Source organism: Diceros bicornis, chromosome 4 (genome assembly GCF_020826845.1).
Source record: "Diceros bicornis minor isolate mBicDic1 chromosome 4, mDicBic1.mat.cur, whole genome shotgun sequence".
NCBI classification, from domain to species: Eukaryota; Metazoa; Chordata; class Mammalia; order Perissodactyla; family Rhinocerotidae; genus Diceros; species Diceros bicornis.
The window spans coordinates 56,980,862-56,988,955 of record NC_080743.1 but is presented as its reverse complement, the minus strand read 5'-3'; the positions used below and the strand labels follow the sequence as shown (position 1 = coordinate 56,988,955).

General features: G+C 43.4%; 1 pseudogene; it reads right to left on the bottom strand.

Moving 5' to 3' along the window:
* Positions 1-1,525: 1,525 nt before the first annotated feature.
* On the bottom strand, positions 1,526-1,890 carry LOC131402835 (cornifin-B-like; annotated as a pseudogene).
* Positions 1,891-8,094: the final 6,204 nt, after the last annotated feature.

Here is an 8,094-nt window from a genome sequence, read left to right as displayed (position 1 = left end):
TAAACCAATGTTACTGCAATAAACATAATATCTGTGCATCATAGAGCCCGTTTCCTCATTCAGGTTTGACCTATTTAATTGTGAGTCGTCCTGGAGTTGTCTCTAGACTCTTCCACCATTGAAATCAGCAGTAACATGAAGCCACCTCAAATGTGCATACCTGACAGACCCAGGACATGTCATTCTCTCCTGCCAGTTTGAAAACTTCGTCACCTTCTAATGATTGGCTGGACAATTTCTGTCTTACAAGTTTCCAAATACCTCTGGAATTCTTGCTAACCTTACTTGGATTTCTTGAACACCATGCAAGTGTCACCTATCACCTGCCTCACATATCTTGATATTATGGACCATGCATCCTATCAAGAAATGGAGTTTGCTCCCCAATTTACTCAATCTACTGCAGCCCTTCTGAAATGTTATGTTGTCTTCTCTGCTGCTGGAGACAGCTCTCTACTATCCCAGACCCACTCAACACAGACGTGCCACCCTGCTGGTCACCCTGAAATCAAGAAGACCAGGCTGCAGAAGAGAAGGAGGGTTGGGAGCCTGGAGACCCGGGTTCTGGGTGGGATGCAGAAACATCATTTCTGGGTTACTGTAATTAACTTTTTGGGCATCAGTTTCTTTATTTGAAGAATGGAACGCTGTACTAGGTGCTCTTTATGTCTCCTTTCACTCCTGACATTTTACAGCTTAATGATCTGCTTTTTCTCAACACTGGCTGATTGCTCACCTCGCCTAGATCATGTACTCCTAAACCTTCCTTAAAACTCACTTCCTGTTTTAAATCACTAGATAAACCTGTTTCTGTGCATTGAATGAGTAAAGACAACAAAATAATCAGGTTTAGGTATGTAGGAGTGACCTTTTTGGGAATAAAGAGGAACCTTGTGTGCAGGGTCCTCAGGATCAGAGGTGGCTTGGAGCAGGCACCATAGAAACTCAGGCATGACTCAGTCCAGTGCCAGAGGAGAGCCCTGCTCCAGGTGTGGCTGTCCAAAGTGACAGGCTCTGGGTTCATTATACAACAGCCGTTGCCATTCCAGGGATGTCCCCTAACGTAATCACACACACAGTCATGGAAGCACACAGTACCAGGACTAGGTAGATGGTGTCTACACCAACTCCTCTCTGTCTACAGGTCCTACTCATGAGAGGAGAGCAGGGAATGGAGCAGAGTCACCCAATGACATACATAGTCAGGAGTAGACTTAAAAGTGATTTAATGGAGGCAGAGCAGGAAACACGTATTTCTTCCCATCCAGATTGCCTCTTCAGATGAACCCTGAGTAGCTGAAGACCAACAAAGCCACCAAGTCTCTCTACTTAGGGACCCTCCAAAGTATATGTACGGGAAAGCTTCATAGCATATGTATTTAGATACAAATAAGAAAGAAACTGTGACTCAGGGTGAGAACATACTGATTACAAGGTCTATAGACAATTAAGACACAGAAACAGCAGGGAAGAAGGTGTTCAGCATCTGGTGGTCAGCTCCTGAAGGGCATGCCTATGGACCACATTACTTCTGCTTGGTCTTCTGCCAGGCTGGGCCTGGAGTAATGATGGGGATGTATGGCTCTGGAACCTTAGGGTGACTTGACTCTGGTACTTTGGTGTCGCCAGCTTGAAGGACCTTGGTGTTGCCAGGCTGAGGGACGTTGCTGTCACCAGGCAGAGGGACTTCAGTGTTGCCAGGCCAAGGGACTTTGCTGTTGCCAGGCAGAGGGACTTTGGTGTTGCCAGGCTGAGTGACCTTGGTGTGGCATGGCTCCTTGGTTTAGGGACACATGGTTCTTGGGGTGGAGGCCTGCAGGGCTGTTTCACCTGCTGCTCTTGAGGTGGGAGGGGTGGGGTGCAGAGCTGCTTCTGCTGGTAGGAACTCATGCTTCAAAGGAGGCTGGATCTAGAGACAGAAAAGCCCAGTGGTTTGGTGAAACAAGGAAGAAGCCAAATTTAATGCCACATATGTCTCATTCCATGCCCCTACAGAAGCGAGAGCCTCTCTTCTCTTCTTTCTGTTTCCTTGAATTTGAGATCAAAGGAAACTTTGGTGATTCCTGTGTACTTTCAAGAGGAAAGGCTTAAAGGTGATTTATTCTGCTCTGCATGAGCAGAGTATTTCTCTATGCTTCTTTTCTTCCTGGTGATTCTGAAAACCTACATCAGCAGTCAATACAATGGCTGGCTCCTAGGATTGGTTGAGGCCCCAGGTTTTTGATAATGTGAAAAGGTGATAAAGTGAAAAGTCTGGAGTCTACCCTCTCACATCCACCACACAGAGTGCCTTATCTCTCAAAGGAAAACTGCAAAAACTTGCCCTGAACCCACGATATTCCACCCCTGAGCCTCTGGTCACATTGTCCTCTCTGTACATCCTTTCTGGAAGACTTCGCATTCCGTGGCTGCTTGTCCACACATGCTCACCCACCATGGCTCTCCTCCCAGACACTCTGCCAAATTCCAAGTTGTCTTTCTCATTTTGTCACAGCACAATACCTGCCTTGCCCTCTCTACTAATCACTTCCCATGCAGTATGTTTGCAAATTACACCCACATATTACATTCTCTGATGGATCATAGGGTCATAGGGTCATGGAGTAGAGAAGAATTTAACTTTTGATCACTCAAATTCCCAGTGCAATGCCTTTGATATGAAAATTCTCAATAATGGTCAGAGGGAGAATTCAAATGTCACTAAAAATGCCTTGAACATAGAGTCTAATCCATATCTGCCTGTTAATTTAATAGCTATCTTTACAGAAATCATTCCCCTTCTCTGACCTGAAGTTCCACAGCTGTAATCTAAGTGGGAAGTCAAAAAGATCTGCTTTAGTACCCTTAAGCCCAAACTGCAATTACATTTAAAATAAATATATCTTTAGAATGGCCAGAGGTCCCAATCAAATAAAATACCATTCGGTGACTATTAAGTTTCAAGTGGGGAAACTCACCTGGTGCGCAGAAAAGTTCCAGCTGTCTGGCCTCTTGGGTCTGGTGTGGAGTCTCTGGCCAGTTGGCATTTTATACAACATATGAGTCCTACCTTAAGGAAGTGGGATTTTTGGGGCTACGCTGTTTTCATTCCAGCTTCTGGAAAGAAAATCTGTGGCTTAACATTTTTTTGAGACTTACTGTTTGACAATGGTATCACCCGGGCCTGTCCTCACTGTCCACCCTTTGTGGTGAGGTACCTACTGGCAACAGGATTCTTGGGTGGTGATGAGTTAAATCAGGGGGAACTTCTGGGCTTCTGGGATGAGAAACAGCCATGGCTCTTGGATAGGGCCTTAATCTTTAGCTCAGAGTAATTCTGTTGAGCATCTTAATTTCCTGAGTGGATGTGGAGATGAACAGTAGGCACTACAGGTTCTTCTGGGAAGCCATGGGGAGGGTGACAGTAAATGAATCATCTGATATTCCATCTTTCAGTGGATCTAGACCTGGGAGGGGAAAGGGAAGACTAAAATGCCTACTTTAGAAATGAGCTGGGCCGGCCCCGTGGCTTAGCGGTTAAGTGCGCACGCTCCCCTACTGGCGGCCCGGGTTCGGATCCCAGGCGCACACCGATGCACCACTTCTCCGGCCATGCCGAGGCCGTTTCTCACATACAGAAACTAGAAGGATGTGCAACTATGACATACAACTATCTACTGGGGCTTTGGGGGAAAAAAAAAAGGAGGAGGATTGGCAATAGATGTTAGCTCAGAGCCGTTCTTCCTCAGCAAAAAGAGGAGGATTAGCATGGATGTTAGCTTAGGGCTGATCTTCCTCACAAACACAAAGAAAAAAAAAAGAAATGAGCTGTTTTTATTCTGGAGGAAGCCTTAAGATATCCTAGTGACCAGGTATAGTAAGTGTCAATGGAAATGGTCAGGATTGACTGGATCTGTCTGACATGATGGCACAGCACTGAAGATCCTGTATCTCTGAGGTGTTCTTTTTCTGGGGGCAACACGGGAACAGGAGAGCTCTGATTCTCTGAGTTCATGCACCAGCCATATACTTTGATCATGATAAGATGAAACAGAGGTCACTAACCCAGAGTTGACCTTGACACACAATCTCTTACTAGGCGTGGCCCTTGGGAAATCCAAAGATCCTTAAAACTCAGGTATGTAGATGGCTCATCCCTTCCCACTGCTCTGCCTCTGTGTTACGTCCCATGAACCTGAGTCCAGGCACAGCCACCATCATGGGCTCCTTCTGTCAATGGGCAATTGTTGTTTTTTCTAATCAATGCATAGGTTCATGGAAGGGAGCAATGGAGAAAGGGAGATAACTATAAGACAGTTTCTTGAAAATGATCCACTACCTTGTGACAAGCTCATGGTAGGAGCTGAGAAAACGGTGGGGGCTTACCACCCTCTTTCCTGCTTCCTTCCCCACCCATCTCCTTCCCTGTCTGCTAGTGTTTGACCAGTGCCTCCCTCTGGAGTGGGGCCAGCAACACTGTCACACCTAAGCTCTAGTCTCTGATATCACATTAGCTCTCCTCTCAGGTTGGGTCCAGGACCCTCTCCTCACCAAAACCACTTCTCAGGAATCCCCAACACAGGGCGCTTCGACCAGACCCTGATGCTCTGCCTGGGATAATCTCCAGGGGAAACTGCTTCTTGATCCTCTGTCCTCCATCTGACCCAAATTTTCTCTAAGGCCCAGGCTGACCTGAAACTCAGCTTGGAATCTCTGTCTCCCTTTTGTCCTCTCATGATTCTGGACCTTGGTTCTAGAAGAAATTATTTTCTCATTTCCTGTGTTCCTTCCCAGGGTTCTCTCTCTCCTGCCCTGCCCTAACTGGTGCCTCATTCTTGCCAACAAAAGTCTCTTTGGCATCAGCCTCAAGAAATTCTAATTTTACCCCAACCCTGTTGCTGTTTGTTTGGTCAAGCATACACAGTGGCTGGGTGTCAAGGATATTTCTGCCTTTCTGAAAAGCTTGGTTTCTTCACCAGCAGCCCTGGGTCTGCTGAGGAATCTCTCCTCAGTTTCTGAGAGGGTAAATTGAGTGGCTTCTGATGATGAGTCCCATCATGTTCTTTCCCACTAGCCCCTTTCTCTGGTGGGAGGAGGCTGCTGCTCTTTCCACTTCAACAGCCTGGGCCTTGCTTGGGACATGTTGGTTGATGATATTGGGTACATCTTATACACTTTCCAAATCTTCTGGGTCTTGCTCTTTTGCCAGCCATGACTGTATGGACCATACTCATACATTCACATTCCCTCGAACTCTGTCTCTCCCTTTGTGACCCAGGGCTTCTCTGATGCCACCATTTGAGATGCCTATGGGAATCTTGAATGCACTTGCGCACGTGCAAGCTTGAAGTACAGGATACTTAATGTCCAGGTGCTGCCCAATTTGCCAACAGAAGCCTGGAACTGATAGAAAATATTCTCTTCTTTCATCCCAAGGGAAAAACTTTCTGGGACACTTATCTTATATCTTCTCAGGAAGTCTTATGTGATCAAGCTACAGTTGCCCTTGGTGGTTGCCTACTTTGTACCATATTCATGTATTTATTTTTCCTTTTGCTCAGTTCCTTTCCTACTTATTCCTCATTCTCTTCCTTAGAATTGCATTCCCAAATAGACTACCTATGTGTAAGACTTTGTTTTAGCCTCTGTTTTGGGGGAGCCCAGGCTAACAGTTATCAAACACATGCTCTATTTGGGATGCAGAAAGACAAACACAATTGCCCATTGCTGTAAATAAATTTCTAGACCAGAGTCAGATAAAAATCATCTGATGAGTCAGTGTAAGATATTTGGATTTGAGCTAAGTTCCTTCTATGGAGGTTCTGAAACTTGGCTTTCCAATAGAGTAGCATGTTGTGGGTCCCCAAGACCAACCTCGAATTAAATGATTTGCTAGAAGCACTGATAGAACTGAAAAAAAGCCACTATACTCACACTTACAGTTTATTACAGTGAAAGGATACAGATTAAAATCAGCAAAAGGAAACGGGTACACACATTGGAGTCCAAAAGAACCCGGGCACGAACTTCCAGTTGTCATTTCCCCAGTGGAAGCAGATGGACAGCACTTAATTCTCCCAACAATGATGTATGACAGCACATACAATGTTTTGCCAACCAGGGAAGCTCACTCAAGCTTTGAAGTCTGAGGTTCCTCCTGGGAGTCAGTTACATTGGCATGGAGTATCCAAGTGACTGACCTTAAGTACTCATTTTGTACTCCCTCCAAAGGTCAAAATGATACAGGATGGATGAAGACCCCAGGCAAACAAAAACAGACATTCACCATGAATTATATTGTCAGCATAAACTATTTGGGAAGGCCCAAGTTTTCAGATATACAAAGACATTGTTATCTGGCAGAATATTCCAAAGGTCCAGAGGTTATCTCCCAGGATATAGCAATAGTATAAGTATAAATATACCTAACAATTGGAGGAGCCAGTACAGGATAGAGCAATGACTAATCCATTCTATAAAGCCATTATATACATATTAATACTTTTTTACTAATGATTACTTGTTTTCCCCTTCATGTACTACTATTTGTACCTTACGATAAATTTGTAGAAAATACTTGGCATAGAAATTACTAGATGGCTAAATCCAGTTCTTCTTCAGACGAGTCATTTTCCATCAGTATTAAATCTTGCAGAGGTTTTAACTCAATGTCCCAATATAGTTTATCATTAGTGTCAGTATTATTATGTGACTTATTTACATAAGGTAGTTGAATCTTACCAACAATGCCAGTATTACAGCATGTTGTAGTATGGTTATGGTATCGCATAGTTTCATTCAAGAACAAGTCAATAAATCAAGAATTACAGAGGTATTTGCTATGCTTTCTCAATATAATTAATTTTTGCCAACAGGCAAATATTATTATGATAGATGTCATTACAACAGATCATGATTTGATTATTTCTGAGTTCCAAGTCAGTTGAGGACGGAGTCATTTACTCTATCTCAGTTCAAAAGCTTGAAGGAGACTGAATTCTATTGTGTACTATCACATAGCCGTGTCCATCTCCCTCCCACAGGGAGGACGTGAGTGTTATTCAAAATAGTCCCTATCCCTGTTTTACACTATAAGTCTTATTCTATTCTGTTCTTGGATTGAGGTCAGTCTTAGTCCATTGACATAAATTACTAGTGCCTCCAGACAACTTCAAGCTTCCACAGGTTTAGAGGTCTGTAAGATCGCCATAGGTGTTCCGCTTGAGCCTCAGGAGCTGAGATGGAGGGCCAATGCTCCATAACTACTTCAGTCTCCACCTGGATTAAAATAATCAATATATCCCATTGGGTCATGGTACAAGCCCTCTCCCAATACTGGACCCTAGCATTATCCAGCATTGTTTGCTGAGTCTGCCTAACCCACTTCAATAAAACCTCATCATCTGTCTAGGCAGACCCCCATCTTTTGCCTTCCTCCTAGAAGCAAATTTCCTCTAATATGCTTCTTCTAGTCAATAAATGTTTTACCTCTGAATGCCATTCTTCATTAAAAGGCAATTCAAAGAAATTGAATAGGTAATAAAAAAGTTACCCACAAAAGAAATGCCCAGGCCCAGTTGGCTTCACTGCCAAATTCTACCAAACATTTAAAGAAGAATTAATACCAATTCCTTACAAACTTTTACAAAAAATAGAAGAGGAAGGGACACTTCCAGCTCATATTATGAGCCCAGTATTACCCTGATACCAAAACCAGACAAAGACATCACAAGAAAAGAAAACTACACAACAAAATTTTTTATGAATATGAATGCAAAAATCACCAACAAAATACTAGTAAACTGACTCCAGCAACATATAAAAAGAATTATACTCCAATATCAAATGGGATATGTCCCAGAAATGCAAGTTCGGTTTAACATCCAAGAATCAATTAATGAAGCATATCATATCGATAGAATAAAAAGCAAAAATTACATGATAATCTCAATAGATGCAGAAAAATCATTTGACAAGATACAACACCCTTTCGTGATAGAAACACTCAATGAACTAGGAATAAAAAGGAACTCGCTCAACTTGGTAAAGGCTGTCTACAAAAACCTCACTGCTAACATCATACTTAACAGATGCTTACCCAAGATCAAAGAAAGA